The sequence below is a fragment of the Hylobates moloch genome, unplaced genomic scaffold (genome assembly GCF_009828535.3).
Source record: "Hylobates moloch isolate HMO894 unplaced genomic scaffold, HMol_V3 SCAFFOLD_2, whole genome shotgun sequence".
Classification (NCBI taxonomy): Eukaryota; Metazoa; Chordata; class Mammalia; order Primates; family Hylobatidae; genus Hylobates; species Hylobates moloch.
Window position 1 is genome coordinate 96170595 of NW_026652277.1, and position 19563 is coordinate 96190157.

Consider the following 19563-nt stretch of genomic DNA (forward strand, 5'->3'; position numbering starts at 1 on the left):
TCATGGGAATGCAGATATCTCCTTGACAAGTTGGTTTTCTCTCTTGAATATATACCCAGCAGTAGGATTGCTGGGTCATAAGTAGTTCTATTTTTAGTTTTTTTGAGAACTTCCATACTGTTCTCTTTAGTGGTCATGTGGTACATATACACAACGGAACATTATTCGGCCATAAGATAATAATATTCTGTCATTTGCAAAAACATAGATAGAACTGGAGGACATTGCATGTTTTCACTCATATAGTAGGTAAAAAAATAAAATTTAACACTGAAAGATAGAGAGTAGAATGATAGTTCTCAGAAGATAGGAAGGGTAATGAGGAGAGGGGAATAATGAGGGGATGGTTAATGGGTACAAAAATACAGTTAGAAATAACAAGATCTAGTGTTTGGTAGCACAATAGGGTGAACAATCATTAACATTAAATTATTGCATATGTCAAAACAATTGAAAGATTGAAATTGGAATATTCCTAATACAAAGAAAAAAAATTTGAGGTGACGGATACCCCAATTATCCTGAATTGATCATTACACACCATATGCTTGTATAAAATATCACACATATACCAATAAATATGTACTATTATGTGTCTATAATAATTATAAATAAAAACACAAAATAAAATGAAATAAAATATCAAGTCAAGTCATTACACTTCGCAAGAGGATCCACAAAAAGAGATGTTAAGAGCGTATATGAACATATGAGTAAAATATTTACTTGTTCATTACCACATGTATTCATTCAGCTAATATTTATTTGGAGTATACTTTGTGATGAACATTCTTCTATCCATTGGTGAATAAATCAGTGCCAGTTAAGTCTCTTTATCTTTCAATGTGTATATTATAGTATATCTATACCACCACTATAGCAGAGTTTTCATTCACAGCTGTCCAACAGTCATCATTTCATATTTTATAGTTTCCTACAATTTGTATATATGTCGTTCCCACAGTGTGTGTATATGTTTGTATTTAGGCATACACACACACACACTCACACACACACATATATATATTTATGTTTATAAATTTGTGTTTATAAATGTGTATGGACATCAATATATCTATATTTCTATCCTTCCATCTATCTGACCTCCCTCACTTCTGAATTGTAAATACATTTAAGTTCGAAACATTTCACTTACAAGGGACTCAATTTAAAACTTCATTAAAAATGAAAAAATGCAAATCACAAAACATATAATTTTTAGTTTCTTTTTAAAAATTTTTGAATATGTAATAGTTGTCTACATGTATTGCATACCTGTGATATTTTGATACAAGCATATTCTGTGTAATTAGTTAATCATGGTAATAAAGATATCCATCACCTACAACATTTATCATTCCTTTGTGTTAGAAACATTCCAATTTCTATTTTTTAGTTATTTTAAAACACAATAAATGATTCCTAACTATTGTCACTCTATTGTGCTACTGAACACTAAGTCTTATTCTTTCTATCCAACTGGTGGGTCAGTTTAGTAGTTTGGTTTTAATTCTTCTCAGAGCAAAGAACAGGCTAGAATATCTTCAGTTCCTAAAATTTATGATAGCTAGTTAGCTAGATATGGGTAATATCTAAATAGATATAGATGAAAAGAGAGTTTTGATTACTCTGTTTAAAATTGATACAATGGATTCCACTGTGTTGTCTGAAAATACCAGCTAGTATTTTAATTGGTTTAAGAAGTGGAGTATTGTACCAGGTTCTACAAAATAGCCATGGCTTAATTAAAAGGGTAGAGAATTTTCATATGAACTCAGCTACTTCATTTTGTAAAGCTGATGAACTGAGTTTCCTAGTGAACATATTTGTTGCAGCTGTCATGTTCTGTATGTTGACCAGTCAAACAAAGTGCCAACCAATGCTGTAGCAATGCTAGAAATAATAAAGTCTAAAGCTTGGTATAATTTGGCTCCATGTTGTCAGATTCAACAAAATCCAGTAAGAGACAGTAAAGCAATTGAACTAATCTAAAAGCAGAGATGGAAGGAAATACAGTTTAGTGAATGGAGAGATTTACTACACTCCCAGTTAGAAACTACAAAGGGTCAAAAAAAAAAAAAAAATGCTTCTGTATGCAAAGTGAGAAGGCCTGGGAGTTGCAACCTAAGCAGAAAGTCAAACTAGTACCTGCAACACAAATGTGGTGAGCCTGTTGGCAAAGGCAATGAGTCTATTGGAAAAGATAATTTAACTGGTTTGGTTCCACACACAAGTTCATTATTTAATAAAGTTTCAGCCTAGCAGCCACTAAGTTGAGGAAAAGGGACGTAGATGCAGCTTAGAGACCTATAAGTAAAGTATTATTGTCTTCAGGCTTAAAAACTATATGTAGAGAGTACTAAATGGTGAGATTATCTGGAAGAAAATAAACTGGGAGCCTTATAAGTTTTTGCTAAAACAGCGCTACCAAAACCCCCAAAACCTGACCTGAAACTATCTGTATATATTAAATTCTTAAAAGAATGCTTAGAATGCCCAAGTTTAATCTTTAAGATCTCAATTACTAAAGCTGTGCAGACTTTAAAAATGATGTATTCTTTCTGCTCACCTCATGGTCATGAAAGATAATGAGTAAAGAATAACTTCCTTGATAGTAATGCTAGGCAAGAAGCATGTTTCACTGCAAGAGTAGGGGACTGAAATATTACCTATGAGAGATATTACCTGAATATTTTCTCTTTTCCCCTTTCCTAAGTTGGATATTTTATCCCTAGTATTCTATTACATCTTCACAGCATGTATTACATATAGCTTATTTTGTATACTAGTGACAAATAACTGGGCTTTTTAAATTACAGGATCAGCAGTCCTCAGATTAGAACTAGGTTGAAAAAATTGAACATCACTCAGATATCTTTGACCTTGAATATGGAGTCAAATACTGAACTTCATAGGGCAATTATATTTATCTTTCTTAGAAAGCCAACGAGTGTGTGTCATGCATAGAAAAAAAATGGTATAAATTTTGTGGAAACCAAAGGGATGGATTCAGAGAAAAACAAAACAAAACTGTCCATATCTATTTTTATTCTTTAACAATATAACTTTTTATTCAGAGTGGCAACGCATCCAGCTCTAACACAACATTCCGCAGCCTCTTTGATGTGGGAACATGACTATACTCTGATTGGTAATGTGTGAGAGGTAATGGTATGTGGAAATTCTCACTGGGAGCTTGCTCAGCTGGAAAGTGAGTCACTATCGCCCTCCTCTCTTTCCTCTTTTCTCTTGTCTCAACACAAATGTTTCCCAAAGCTGTGGCATAGTTTTTTTTTTTTTTTTTTTTTTTTTTTTGCTTTTTCTTGGGAATGAAATCCAGAGTCAAAAAAAAGCCTACATTGACAATGGCTTCATGGGAATTATAAAGTGGCCTTAGATCGCTTATATCTGGACGTTTTGCTATGTGTGAGATAAATAAACCAGAGTCATATTTAAAACATTATATTTTTCCATTTGTTTGTGTCCTCTCTTATTTCCTTGAGCAATGATTTGTAGTTCTCCTTGAAGAGGTCCTTCACATCCCTTGTAAGTTGTATTCCTAGGTATTTTACTCTCTTTGTAGCAATTGTGAATGGGAGTTCATTCATGATTTGGCTCTCTATTATTGGTGTATAGGAATGCTTGTGATTTTTGCACCTTGATTTTGTATCCTGAGACTTTGCTGAAGTTGCTTATTAGCTTAAGGAGAGTTTGGCCTGAGATGATGGGGTTTTCTAAATATACAATCATGTCATCTGCAAAGACAGGCAATTTGACTTCCTCTCTTCCTGTCTGAATACGATTTATTTCTTTCTCTAGCCTGAATGCCGTGGCCAGAATTTCCAATATTATGTTGAATAAGAGAGTGGTGAGAGAGGGCATCCTTGTCTTGTGCCAGTTTTCAAAGGGAATGCTTCCAGCTATTTCCCATTCAGTATGATATTGGCTGTGAGTTTGTCATAAATAGCTCTTATTATTTTGAGATATGTTCCATCAATACCTAGTTTATAGAGAGTTTTTAGCATGCATCGGTGTGGAATTTTATTGAAGGCCTTTTCTGCATCTATTGAGATTAGCATGTGGTTCTTGTCATCGGTTCTGTTTATGTGACGAATTACGTTTATTGATTTGCATATGTTGAACCAGGCTTTCAGGGATGAAGCTGATTTGATCTTGGTGGATAAGCTTTTTGATATGCTGCTAGACTCAGTTTGCCAGTATTTTGTTGAAGATTTCTGCATCGATGTTCTTCCATGCTCATGGATAGAAAGAATGAATATCATAAAAATGTCCATACTGCCCAAAGTAATTTATAGATTTGATGCTATCACCATCAAGTTACCATTGACTTTCTTCACAGAATTAGAAAAAAAACTACTTTAAATTTCATATGGAACCAAAAAAGAGCCCGCATAGACAAGACAATCCTAAGCAAAAAGAACAAAGCTGGAGGCATCATGCTACCAGACTTCAAATTATAATACAAGGCTACAGTTACCAAAACCGCAAGGTACTGGTACCAGAACAGATATATAGACCAATGGAACAGAACAGAGGCCTCAGAAATAATGCTGCACATCAACAACCATCTGATCTTTGACACATCTGACAAAAACTAGCAATGGGAAAAGGATTCCCTATTAAGTAAATGATGCTGGGAAAACTGGCTAGGCACATGCAGAAAGCTGAAACTGGACCTCTTCCTTACACTTTGTACAAAGATTAACTCAAGATGGATTAAAAACTTAAATATAAGACCTAAAGCCATAAAAACCCTAGAAGAAAACCTGGGCAATACCATTCAGGACATAGGCACAGGCAAAGACTTCATGACTAAAACACCAAAAGTAATGGCAACAAAAGCCAAAATTGACAAATGGGATCTAATTAAACTAAAGAGCTTCTGCACAGCAAAAGAAACTATCATCAGAGCGAAAAGGCAACCTACAGAATAGGAGAAAATTTTGCAATCTATCCATCTGACAAAGGGCTAATATCCAGAATCTACAAGGAACTTATATAAATTTACAAGAAACAAACAAACAACTCCCCCTTAAAGTGGCCAAAGGATATGAGCAGACACTTCTCAAAAGAAGACATTTATGCAGCCAACAAACACATTTAAAAAAGCTCATCATCACCGGTCATTAGAGAAATGCAAATCAAAACCACAACGAGATACCATCTCATGCCAGTTACAATGGCAATCATTAAAAAGTCAGGAAACAACAGATGCTGGAGAGGGTATGAAGGAATAGGACTACTTTTACACTTTTGGTGGGAGTGTAAATTAGTTTAGCCATTGTGGAAGACAGTGTGATGATTCCTCAAGGATCTAGAACCAGAAATACCGTTTGACCCAGCAATCCCATTACTGGGTATATACGCAAAGGATTATAAATCATTCTACTATAAAGACACAGGCACACGTATGTTTATTGCAGCATTATTCACAATAGCAATGACTTGGAACCAACAAAAATGCCCATCAATGATAGACTGGATAAAGAAAATATGGCACATATACACCATGGAATACTATGCAGCTATAAAAAAGGATGAGTTCATGTCCTTTGCAGAGACATAGATGAAGCTGGAAACCATCACTCTCAGCAAACTAACAGGACCAGAAAACTAAACAGCACATGTTCTCACTCATAAGTGGGAGTTGAACAATGAGAACGCATGGACACAAGAAGGAGAACATTACACACTGGGGCCTGTCAGGGACTAGGGGGCTAGGGGAGGGATAGCACTAGGAGAAATACATAATGTAGATGAGGGGTTGATGGATGCAGCAAACCACCATGGCACATATATACCTATGTAACAAACCTGCACGTTCTGCACGTGTACCTCAGAACTTAAAGTATAATAATAATAATAATAATAAAGACATTATATCCAGGCATTGTTACCCCAAAATGAAATTGTGTCCTAACTGATAGAAGGTGCAAACACTAGATTATAAATGACATGATTTCAGCTAGAAGAGAAATACTTTTGAGAAAGAGAGAATAATTGGCAATAAGGTAAATAAAGGCCCACTGAAGTGGTAAAATTTGAGCTGAGTAGCAACTAAGGAGCATGCTATGTGAAGATCTCTGAAGAAAAAAGAAATTGCAGGCAGAGGAAAATGCAAGAGCAAAGAGCTTGAGTCAGGAAGGATTTGCAAATAATTGAAAGGACAGAGGAACAGGAAGATATATGTTATGGGAGAGCAGCAGAGAATTATATAAGAAAGACTGGCAGTTGGCTAACCATGAAGAATTATAAAATTTTATTTTATTTTCAAGAGAGATTTGAAGCCATGGGGGTAGTTTCAGTAAAGTGATGGCATAATTAATTTGTAATGATCACTTTCACTGCTCTGTAGAAAATGAATTTTAGGTGCTTAACAGTTGAAACACACAGACAAATAAAAATTATTGTGGGACTCTAGGAGAGAAATGATAGTAGTTTGTTTTAATGGTAGAAATAATGGAAATGGTAAAACTGTTCAAGTCAGGATCCATTGTGTGATTAGAGGTACATACTCTGGTAATTTGATCGGAGGATGGGGTATTTGTGAGGGAACAAAAAGAACAAGGTTATTATATTTGCTTTTGTGTTGATGGTAGCTTTGGTGATGGTAAGGATGATGAGTTAATGGTCCTAGTGACATACACTGGATTTGAATATAATTATAATGGAATTTCTTGGAATTTTTAAAATAAACTTAAAAAAATAAACACCTACAAGGTATATAACAAAACATAAAACTTGAGAATTGTAAATATGTGAATATGTCCAGATAAACACCGCCAAATAAAGAGCAACAATGCCTTTTCATTCTCATGAATCTACATACCTAAACTATGCACTATTCTGATTTCTCTTACCATACATTAGCTTTACATTTTTTGAATTTATATGTAATATAAATTATCTCACATGCATTATTTTTGTGGGTACTTGATCATTTTGGTAAACATTATGTTTACAAAATTTACCCATTTTTATGACAAACAGTAGTTTGTTCCCATTACCGTCTGATATTTCATTGTATAAATACCAAATTTTATGTATCCATTTTATTATTTATGAATATTTGGGCTATTTCAGTTTCTATTTTAATATAATTGTGTGTGTCTTTTGATGTATAAGGTATGCATTTCTTTGGAGTATATACATAGATTTAAAATTTCTGGATAATAAAAAGTGCATGTTTTCACCTTTGGTAATTCAAAATTTTTTAAATTATATTGTATGACTCCTACTGGCTTATGAGAGTTACTGTTGCTTCACATCCATGTCAACAGTTGGTGTTATGGGTTGTTAATTTTAGACATTTTGGCAGGTGTGTAGTGTTATCTTTTCATAATTTTAATTTATATTTTCTTTTTTTTTTTTTTGCACATTCAGCAAGCACATATTTATTGGAAATGAGTGAGGAAAGTCTGAAAGCATATGGTGTGATCATATAGACGGCTGAGAGCCCTCAATTTCCTTGTAGGTTTGCCTTCACGTGGACCTGGGTTTTGGGATCAGGGTCATCAGATTCCAAAGCCAAGCCCTGACTCCTATTAATTGATTTATTACACAGGGCCATGAGGATTTGTAAAGAGTTTCCTACTATAAACAATTAATGAGGTTGTGAAGATTTTTAGAAGCTTTTTGCCTATTTAAATATCCTTCCGCTATTTAAATTTTGCACATTTTTAAGTTAGGTTGTTCGTCTTTTTCTAATCTGTTTAATGTGGGTCATGAGTCCTTTGTTATATAAACTAGATCTATAATTTAGATCTATATTATTTTTTCTTTCTATAAATCTACTTATAATCTATGGCTTGCTTTTTCAATCTTTGATGATGTCTTTTAATGACTTAAAAGCCTTAAACTTAATATAGCACAGTTTACCAGTGTTATAAGGTATGATTAGAGTTTTATATCTTGTTCTAGAAAACTTTGCCTATCTTAGATCATGAAGATATTCTCCTCTATTTTCTTCTAAATAATTTTTGTTTTATACGCTGAAATTTATTTTTATGCATGTTTTGATGCATAAGATATATAATGCATATATATGTATTAAATCTATAATTTACTCAAAATCATTTCTTTCCTCATTAAACTGGTGTTTCAATGTTGTCGTTAATTTAGTGCTAATTTTTAAGTTCTATTTCTATACTTAATTCTGTGTCTTTGGTCTACTTTCTGTGCTTGTACAAAGTTCTAATTTATTACAATTCTATAACAAATATTTATATCTGGTATTGTATATCACCTAAGCTGCTTCTTTGCATTCAAAACTGTCTTCACTACGCTTGGCTTTTACTTTTACCTATAAATTCTAAAATCATACTGTCAAATTTTTACTAAAATATTCAAATGACTACAAGTTTTTCTATTTCTTAAATTTTGTCAATTTTAATTTTATTATATACATGTATTATTCATATTATATTATTGGTTACATAATGTTTACTTTTTATAAACTATTTGGCCATTGTAAAATATATTTATTTCTAATAATTATGTTTGTCTTGCCTTAGTATTCTTTTCGTTCTTTTCGTTGTATATTCGTGGTATATCTTCTTCATCATTTTTTCTTTATATTGTCTGTGTTCTCATATCGATTTACATATCATTAAATCATATTTGAGGATTTTGTTTTTTAATTTCATTTGGCAATTTTTGACTATTAATTAGATTAGCTTACTTTAATGTAATTACTAAAATATCCGGAGTAAGCCTTACCATTTTACTTTTTATTTCCTGCTTATTTCACCTATTCTATGTTTATCTCTTATTTCCTATATTATTCTGGATTATACAAAATATTTGAAATATTATTCAATTTTTCTCTGTTAGTTTCTTAGTTAAATACGATTATAGATTTATTATTTGACTTAATGGGATCTACCATAAATGATTAATTTTATTATACTGTACCTTAGATAAACCAGAACCATTGAACACTTTAACTCCATCCATCACATTGTATCATTGTATGACTCATGTTACAGATTTAATTATATGTCTTAGTGATGCACATGATGTAATTATGTGTTTGGTCAAATACAATTTAGATTTACCTGTATATTTAACCTTTTTTTTTTTTTGAGACAGAGTCTCGCTCTGTCGCCCAGGCTAGAGTGCAGTGGCACCATCTCGGCTCACTGCAAGCTCCGCCTCCTGGGTTCACACCATTCTCCTGCCTCAGCCTCCGGAATAGCAGGGACCACAGGTGCCCACCACCATGCGCAGCTAATTTTTTGTATTTTTAGTAGATACGGGGTTTCACCGTGTTAGCCAGGATGGTCTCTCCTGACCTAGTGATCTGCCAGCTTCGGCCTCCCAAAGTGGTGGGATTACAGGCGTGGGCCACCGCGCCCAGCCATATTTAACATTTTGATTGCTAGTAATTCCTTTCTGTCTTTCTTTACTTCCATATGGGATCATTTTTTTTCCACCTGACTAACTTACTTCTTCCACTGCAGGTCTGCCGAAAATGAATTCTCTTAATTTTTGGTTTGTATGTATTATTGTTTTACTTTTAAGTATATTTTCACTGAGTATGGATTGATGATCTTTTATTTTAAGTATGTAAAGATATGAATCCATGGTCTTTTGTCTTCCATTGTTTCAATAGAGAGTAAATAGAGTAGGTCTTACTTTTTGTTGCCAACATGTCTTTTTGACTGATACTAAAAATTTATCTTGAAATGTGAAATTTAATGATGTATTTCATAATTTTGGAATGTTTTTTGGTTGTGATATCTTCAAAAGTATCTTTTGCTGTATTTCTTCCTCTCCCTCTCTTGCTGAACTTCAATTGCATAACATTTTATTATGCATTTTTCCTCATACATTTCATATGCTCTTTGATGTATTTTATATACTTTTCCATCTGTTTTTCCTTGTGTACTTTGACATGATTAATAACCTGTTTTCCAGTTCATTAATTATATTTTTGTGTCCAATCTGCTATCAAGTCCCTTTGTCATATTCTTTAATTATTATAATTTTCTGTCTCAAAATTTCAGTATGAGTTTTAAAAATATTCTAGTTCTACTTAGGTCAATCATCCTATCAATGTTTTTGAACTTATTACTCACAAGTATTTTAGAAGTTCAGTAATATAAGACTAATGTCTGGAACTCATTTGTACATATTTATATGTTATGGTTATTTCTTAATTTTGATTTTTTAAAAATATGGATATCATATATGAAAATTTGAAGAGGATCTGGAAAACAAATTAACACAGAGAATATAAACCTTGTGTTCTGGCAGCCATATTGATTTTGAGATTTCTCAATTCCTTCAGCAACAGAGTTTACTACAGGATACTTTCAAAGTCTGTGAAGCCTAATAAACCTCTATTTAGTCCCCAACCCCAAGGTATAGCCTTTTAAGCTTTCCATCTGGAAGCTTAATATATTCACCAGAAATCCTTCTTGGTAGGCCTTAAACTATATTTCCCCCCAGTTTTATTTAGGACTGATGAAAACTCCACTGAGGTTATTATAAACCAATTTTTTTCTTGGCTTCTTAGCCCCCTTTATATTACAGGTGAAACACCTCAAATATCTCAAGTGGAAAAACTGGTGCAGATTTTCATCCTGTCTTCAATACTATTTTTCTCTCCAAAATGTTTACTTCTTAGTGTTTGTTGGCCTGGTACTTATTACCTTCAAATTTTGTCTCCTCAGAATTATGACATAATTAAAAATTATTCTGGCTATTCTGGCTCTTAATGGGTACCCTTTTCAGCCTCCAGCACCGGTAATGTAGAACTTGGAAAAGTGTCTTGCAGCATGGGGATCTCACCTCAGTGAAATGTCATTTTCTTCTCCAAAATATTAATAAACAATGTCACGGCTATCTCTGATGCTATCCATTTACTAGAATATATATGTTGCTGCTGTTGTTTGTTGTTATCTAGCTTTTGTAGTTTTTCTTGACATAGGTTAATCTGGTAAAAGTTTCTCCATCATAAGCATGATCTCTTTGGTTTTGCCTTTAGTAACTAGTTAGTTGTGCCATTTATTAAAATGTGACATATTCATGCAGAAACACATATGAGGGTGTCAGAAATACATAATTCTATCTTGGGTATGTAAAGTTTGAAATGCCTTTAACACATAAGTGGATAGGATCAGTCAATAATGGCATGTTTAAGTCTGGTTTATTCCTAATTCAACAATTAATGTCCATCATATGCCAGATACTATTCTCATGGCCAAGTAATAAAGACACATTTGATTTAAAAATACATTAAAATATATTTAAATGATGTAAAAATAACTATATTTTATAAATTATGTTTTCACATGTTTTGCATAACATAAAATCTGCTATGTTTTTTCATAATTTATAGTTTTCTTACTGAATATTTCTAGTTATTTCTTATTATGTGATGGTTTATAGCTTCATAGCACTTTTTGTTTCTCTGAAACATACTTAATATATAACATATTTAATATTATGTAGTTAGATTAAATAATTGCTTCCAATAGGGCTTTGAAAGCCATTTTGAGAAATTTTTATGAAAAAGTATTGATATAGTAATTGGGGTCTTGTATTTGTTTGTTCAATTATACCTCTCCACTACATCCTGTCCTGCTTAGCATAAAGTGTGGCTCTTCCATGAATCCTAATGAATTATATGACTTCCTCTAAACTTTCCAACAACTCTGTAAGGAAGTTATTACATTTTTATTTATATATTTTTAAAAAATTGAAGCATACAGGTTACAAACTTTGGCAATTTCTTAATTTTTACAAACATGCAAAAGACCACACATGGAAAGCCGGGACATGATATGTGGAATAGGGAGAAGTAGAATCAGAGTCTGACTGTCACTTGCATAAACATTAGAAATAAAGGAAAATTTTAATGATTTAAGTATCTTTAAATATTAGAAAATAAACACTTGGAATATTCATTGATCATTTTTAAATATATAAAAATCTGTTATTTATTTTTAACTCACAATGTATTTTTCCAATACTCATCCATTAGCTGCTTTATTAGTCCTTCTTTCAATTGTTTTTTTAACTCATTACTTATGCTGCACCAGATATTATAATAAAATTACACATGGTCATGTAAATTAAGTATGTTATGGGTTGAATGTTTTTTTTCCCCAAAAATTCATAGGTTGAAGCCCTAACATCCAATGTGATGATATTTAGAAATAGGACTTTTGGGCTTATTAGGTTTAGATGAGGTAATTAGGATTAGGTAATGATGGGGGGGCTTTTGATGGAATAAGTGCCTTATAAGATGAGACTGGAGAGTTAGCTTTCACTCTCTCCACGATGTGAGATAGTGCAAGAAGGCCACAGTCTGTAAGCCAGCAAGTGGACTCTTTCCAGAACTTGGCAATGCTCACATCAAAATCTCAGACTTCCTGATGTCTAGAACAGTGAGAAGTATATTTCTCTTGTTAATACCCCCCAGCGTGTAGCAGGCCAAGCCAAATACTATGCTACTTATAGTAAATGTGCATTACAAATACATACCTATGCAAAATATCTGAGTGCCAGGCCAACAGAGGACCCCTAAGAAGTATAGAGCAGTGGTTCTTAAAAATTAAAGTATGTGAGAATCACCTGGAAGATTTAATAAATTACAGATTGATGGCTCACCTCAAGTATTTTATTCAGTACACCCAGTATGTTTTTGAGAATTTGCATTTTTGCAGAGTTCCCAGGTGTTGCTACTATTGTTGATGTGTGGACTCTATTCTGAAAACCAATGCTCTAGATCAGGTGTCAAAATATATTTTTAAAAAAGATGTATTATTTTAAAACCTGTCAAGCATTCAAATTTGCCTTGGCTAGCTTTGTAATTTAAAGTGGTTTGCCAGAATATGTTCCTAAACATTCTGCAATACTTAAAACATTTATCTTGTGGCAAAATAAGTCACTTTTAAATAGAAGCAAAAGGATGATGAGACTCCTAAAAAGACTAAAAATATTCAGTTTAATATTTCAACTCTCTCACAAATAAAAAAATGTGTGCTGATAATAGAGCTTTATCTCCTGCTAACTTCACTCCTAGAAATATAGACTAGAAAAACAAGAATGCATGCCTGATTTTGATGCATAAGTGTCTTTTCCTTCTTGCAAGAATTTATTTATATAGGCATTTGAATTTTGGATTAAATGTTTTGTTTCTTTCCCTTTGAGAATTCAAGATATTATAAACGCTCGGGATTTTTGAGAATTTGTTGAATGAGAGATAAATGTGTATACTTCTCTTTAGAGCTATCACTAAATATATGACCAAACCACCAAATAAGATTTTCTCTGAATTTATTAGACAATCTGTATAAGGAAAAAAACTGCTCAAATTAAAATTTGTTTGAAATTTTTATATGAATGAGATTCCAAACATACTTCTTAGAGAAAGTGCTACTGATAAAAATATACCATAAAATGTTAAAAAAATACTCGAAAGACAGGATATATCTATTAGTCTCCCTCTGTAAAAGGCTTTAAACACACATTTGCTCACACATAATACAAGTTTTCATTACAAACAATTATCATTACAAAATGATAAAGAAAAATAAAAATATAAAGAAAAAGTGAGCAAAGTTTATCAATAGAGTAGGCAAAAGAAAGGTAAAAGGTCAGTAAATAAGGAAAAAAACATATTTCCACACTATTTTAGAAAGGGAAATCAAACAAAATGCCTTTGATTGTGTATGAAATACAATGGCAATTAATTTTCCTTCCTTTTAAATCTTCAACAATTAAAAACAGAAGTATTGATGACACCCAGCTCTATTGACATAGCAGGAAATAAAACATTTTCAAAGGGTAATCTGGCAATATTTATTTAAATTATATATAAATGCAATGTCATTTATTCTACTTCAAACTTTTGGAACGATACAAGCACAAGCTGAATCAATACCAGCATGCAGACATTCATGAGACGTTAATTTGTAAACGAAAAAATAAGAAGAGAAACTAGAAACAACTCGAATGCCCATTAAATTGGAAAGATTGAATATGTTATGATGTAGCTGGTAGATATTATACAGCTATTAAATATAGCTATATATGTTATATCCCTATCAGGTACACAAATGCATATTTGTACACAAATAACAAGAGTAGGGGGATGAAATAATTGTTAGCTATTCTTCAAATCTCCAAAACTGTCAGTTACAATATTTCACCTCCTATATACCTCCTCCAACACTTTATGTATTGTTAAATTTTCTGAACATTATATTCCAGACATCATTTTAACAGAACTTACATTCTTTTTTCATCTTTATCATATTCTATTATTTAGCTCATTAATGGATTATTCATCTTAATACTCATTGTATTAATTTCCATGCTTTCTTCCATGAAAATAGTTTCTAAATTGCTTCTTTCTTATAGCATCCCGATCTTGCTTTATGGATATCAAATCCAGCTGTTCTATTGATTCATCTTGATCCACCTTTTTTTTAATTTCTAAAAATGTTTAGTAATTTTTTAATGTTTCTTCATATGCAAATATTCACATGCAAATAAAAAAAACCTCTGGTTTATTTAGGTAGCTGTAGGAGGTTTTTGTTTTTGTTTTTGTTTTCTCTACAGCCTTATACCACTACTGGGCAATGCCTACAGTAAAATATGGATGAGAGGACCAGGGTTACTGACATGTGGCTTCATCAGAGAATAAGTGGAAACTCTGGAACTCCCTGCACTGTTAAAATAACTTTTCGCTAAGAATTGTTAACTATGTTATATTTTCTGTTAAGCAAAGTTGTATTGCCTTCCCTTGCCTTTCTTTCAACCCATCTTTTTTAGAGGGCCATCAAAATGAAATTGAGTCACTTAATTACTCGGATAATTTTTGGTTGTTTGTTGGTGAGATGGAACCTCGCTGTGTCGCCCAGGCTGGAGTGCAGTGGCGCGATCTCCGCTCACTGCAAGCTTCGCCTCCCGGGTTCACACCATTCTCCTGCCTCAGCCTCCCGAGTAGCTGGGACTACAGGCTCCTGCCACCACGCTTGGCTAATTTTTTGTATTTTTAGTAGAGGTGGGATTTCACCGTGTTAGCCAGGATGGTCTTGATCTCCTGACCTCGTGATCCGCCCGCTCCGGCCTCCCAAAGTGCTGGGATTACAGACGTGAGCCACCGCTCCCGGCCAATGACTCGGATAATTTTTAAATGCCCATGTCCTATCTTTCTTACTAGTTAGTGATCCCTCATTTGGTACACTTTTGGCACTCCTTATGAAGAACCTTACTTATCTCTGGTAAATTTTTCCCTGCTTTCATTTCTTCACCAATGCGATTTCACAAGTAGTTGAACAGCCTGAAATGTATTTAAAAATTTCAACTATTTATGGATCTTCCAGTTTTTAGCTCTTTGACTGGATATTCTCCATGTTTGTTTTAAGCTGACGATGCCATTCTAGACCTATTCACTAGCCAACACTACCTTCCCTACAAATCATAATATTCATTCTGAAGAGCTCCACTTTACCTGTTTATTACACAACACCATCCAATTCTCATTCTTTCTAGCTTCTAACTTTGCTTACTCCTCTGTTAATAGCCCTACTGGTATATTCCAGGGCACAGGTTTGTATTATTGTAATCTTGATCATGATTCAGAGTCTTTTTATTCAGTTTCTCTACGTGAAATCCTACTGATTTCCTTTGACCACAGAATCTGGGTGCCATCCACTTGTGGCTGATGTTTTGTGGGAATTAGCCACTGTCCTGCAAGCCAAAACTGCTCAGTGATATTGATTACACCACTCTGGGGAGGCCTGTTCTGTGTAAATACAATTCTTTATTCTCCAGCAATGCCTTGAGGCATGATATTTGCCAAAACAATATTTATCCATGGGCACTTCATTTTAGTGGCAAGGTTAGGAAATATATTTTTCACACCATTTTTTTATAAGTGCTCACTTCACTTAGCAAATCCTTAAAGCATGATTCAACTTTTATTGGTTTTCTGTTACCAGTGCACAATTATAAAATTTGGTGCCAATACTGAAAGATATTCCTAATCCTACCTGCAAGTCAAGAATCACTGAGCATTTCAATTTCACTAGAGAAGTAATAGGCTTAAGGAGCTTGCAGGTAGAGAGACAGTATCACAGAAAACTCACAAAGATGGTATAGTTATTGACAGCTCTGAAGATCCTAAGGGACAGCAAACTGTTAAAAGGGAAATTTGCTAAGGGAATTGATAAAGTAGATGTTTGATTTATCAAGTGAATAAAAATATCTCTACCAAAATAAAATCAGTGTAAATTGGAGAAAAGAAGTGGACACAAGAGCTAAAAGCTACTCAATATATTTTGAATGTAATTAGATTTATTGCATGCATGTACATTCAGCGATAGATACAATTAACCTTGTTTGTTCTGTGATTTCTATCTTGCAGTTTGAAATCTGTACCATTTGTGAGTAATTTTCTTAAAAGCATAATCAGATTAAATAGGTATTGTCAGTGATTGCTGCCAGCTGGACTTCAGAATGATTAACTTCCACTCCATAATTTCATTGTTTAACGTTTGCCAATTGATTCCCCCACACTGACTAACAAACAAGCCTCTCTGTTTTTAATGCTTTTTGCCTTGATTTTTTTCACTGCTTTATGTGGTTGATGTGATCCTAGCTACAAGAAAACGAGTGCAGGGCAGGGGATATGCTCTGTGAGAATTTGCAAATTATCCAAAGGAGGCCCTGAATCCCTGCCCATTCAGAGAGTGTTGGGATTATTTTTTTGGTTATGGTAAAACTGCAGTGGCATATAAAATTGTATGCATAAGTGTTTAATCATTTCATAATGTACCTGAATCATCTTTAAAGATGATTTTTTTTTCTTCCCCAGAAACTGATGGCTTTAGGTAAAAAGCCTTAGCTTGGCACAAAAGTCACTTTGAAGCACTTTGGACTGCTTCCCAGATCTGCCGTGCCTCATTTTTTGCTATATAGTGACATCAGCATTTCATATTTCAATATTTATTTTAAGGAAAAAGTGCTTTTCAAAGCTAAATAAACAATGATATCATTAAATTGGCAACATTGAAAGAATAACAAAAACATCTTTATATGCATTATGTCCTTTTAAAACTGGAATAGAGAAACAAAAAATGACTTTATTAATCAAACATAGTTCATAAAATTGGTAACACAAAAAAGGCTCCTCTCAAGCTGGAAAACATGCATGTTGTTACTTCTCATTTTTCAAATGTGACTTATTAAATATCACAAAATTAGGTACATCTCATATTTCTTAAAATGCTTTGCATTTACAACTTGAGGAAATATTCTTTGTGGAAAGCTTATGCAACAAATTTTGGTCGGGTGATTGGAAATTGGACACATACATTGACACAACAAACTGATAGATATATTCCTTATGTGATGTTAGATTTATTATAAGTAATTAAACTTGTATGTTAGTGTGTTATATATATTGTATAGGTAAGTATATTTTGAAAATGTAAAGATAAAATACATTTTTTCAAGCTTTATATGTTTTAAGGGCATTTTTTTGTATCCAGGGTAAATTGAGCAGGTCAGAAAATACTTAAATTTTCACTGCATGCAAACTTGGAGTTCATAGTGCTCTGCTGGTTGTTATGAGAACTAACAAGAAGCACGTGTATATTCCTTTTTAAGAAGTAAAAGATACTGATAGAAAATTTAAAACCCATAAGTACAAAATTATATTACAGTTTAAGTAAACAATTCATGAGAATGTTATATGAGATAGAGAAATGGGAGTCCTCTAGGAAAATGATTCATTTGAGAGACTGGTCAAAGTCTTTGCTCCATCAACCACTGTGAATCAAATAGTTAAATCACTTTGTTGTTGTTGCTGCTGTTGTTGTTTTTTAACACTTTTAAGTTCAGGGATACAAGTGCAGGTTTGTTACATAGGTAAACTAGTGTCATGGGGGTTTGTTGTACAGATTATTTCATCATCTAGGTATTAAGCCTCATACCCATTAGTTATTTTTCCTGCTCTTCTCTCTCCGCTCACCCTCCACCCTCTGATATGTCCCAGTGCATGTCATTCCCCTCTATGTGTTCATGCCTTCTCATTATTTAGCTCCCACTTACATGTGAGAACATGTGGTATTTGGTTTTCTTTTCTTCTGTTAGTTTGCTAAGGATAATGGTCTTTAGTTCTATCCATGTCCCTGCAAAGGACGTGATATTGTTCTTTTTTGTGGCTGCATAGTATTTCACTTTTTCTGTAACGTCTTCTGCACTTTTCTAGAATTCCTCTTGGTAGCATAAAATAAAAATCCTTTGGAAACCACTGGTTTATTTTAGATAATTAGTTCTGGTGTGCGAATATCATGCAATGTCCCTAGGAGCATTCTCTTAATAAATTAATTAATATAAACTAATAAAACTCAAAGAGGCACGCTAGAAATGTATAGAAGGTACTATAGAAAAAGTGAAATAGTATTCAGCCAAAAAAATGGGCATTTAGGTTGATTCCATGTCTTTGCTATTGTGAGTAGCAATATTGTGTGCTGCAGTGAACACACGTGTATTTTGTCTTTATAATAGAACGATTTAGTGGACAGGGAAGACATATTTGAAGAAAAATGATTCAAAAATTACTTTTGATTAATAAAGTGTAAGTTGTCATATTACTTCAAGTATGTCTTCCCTGAACACAAATTGTCCATAATGACATATTATTTTACTTCCTAATACAAATATGTAATCCCTTAGGCACCACATTATGTGTGTATATATGTGTGTGTGACACACACGTATATATATATATATATGTGGCATATATGGATCCATTTTTTATGCATGCATTCAGTCCTCCTAATTATGCTACATTCTTACAGTGGAGACCTTTATATTACACCTTTTGTTTACTTATTACCACGTAGATCTTATTATATGTGTTAGGCACTCCATAAATGTTTGCTGATCAAACACAATATGCTTTAATTGCAAAAGATGTACTTTGTGGCTTGTACCCTGTCCCAAGCCCCTTGAAAAGGCAGTCCTTGTGCCATATAAACCTCTCTCTAGATAAAGACCTAGCCATGAGGCAAATAATCCATAGATATTCTAATAACCTATGACATGTAAGAAGACAAGACCACCAAATTCTACCTATGGATAATTTAAATTGAGCAACACAGAAAGACTTACCCTCCGGAGTGAGCTGTGGGTAACCAGATGGGTCATAATGAAGAATCAGACTGGGGTCATATTTTGCCGAACGTGAGATACTTATGTGGAGGGAGCTGGTTGAGACAAAAAAGAGGTTGAACTATACAAGAAAGAACGAGTAGCCCCAATGAAATGCTGTTTTAAGTACTGGAGGCTTTTGAGACAAGATTCAGTTTGCAACAATTTACTTGTTTCATTTTTTGCCTGGTGGAGTGGAGAAAAGATATAACTAACTATCTTTGTACAATTTAAAGGGGAAAAAAGTCCCTTTACATTATTTTGATGAGATGATCTTGAATAAGCCCCTCCTACTAGTTGAGAATCATTGACGGAATAGATAAAAATTAATGTCAGTTTTTAGATCTCATTATTTAATTTTATTAG

At 33.2% G+C, this 19563-nt stretch overlaps 1 long non-coding RNA gene across 1 annotated transcript in view; it reads right to left on the minus strand.

Annotated features, from left to right (window-relative positions):
- Positions 1 to 19214, minus strand: part of LOC131381691 (uncharacterized) — a 41873-nt gene extending 22659 nt beyond the window's left edge. The window contains exon 1 of the long non-coding RNA XR_009210574.1: positions 19159 to 19214. This is a non-coding gene — a long non-coding RNA (uncharacterized LOC131381691). The remainder of the gene's footprint in view (positions 1 to 19158) is intronic.
- Between the last annotated feature and the right edge of the window lie 349 nt (positions 19215 to 19563).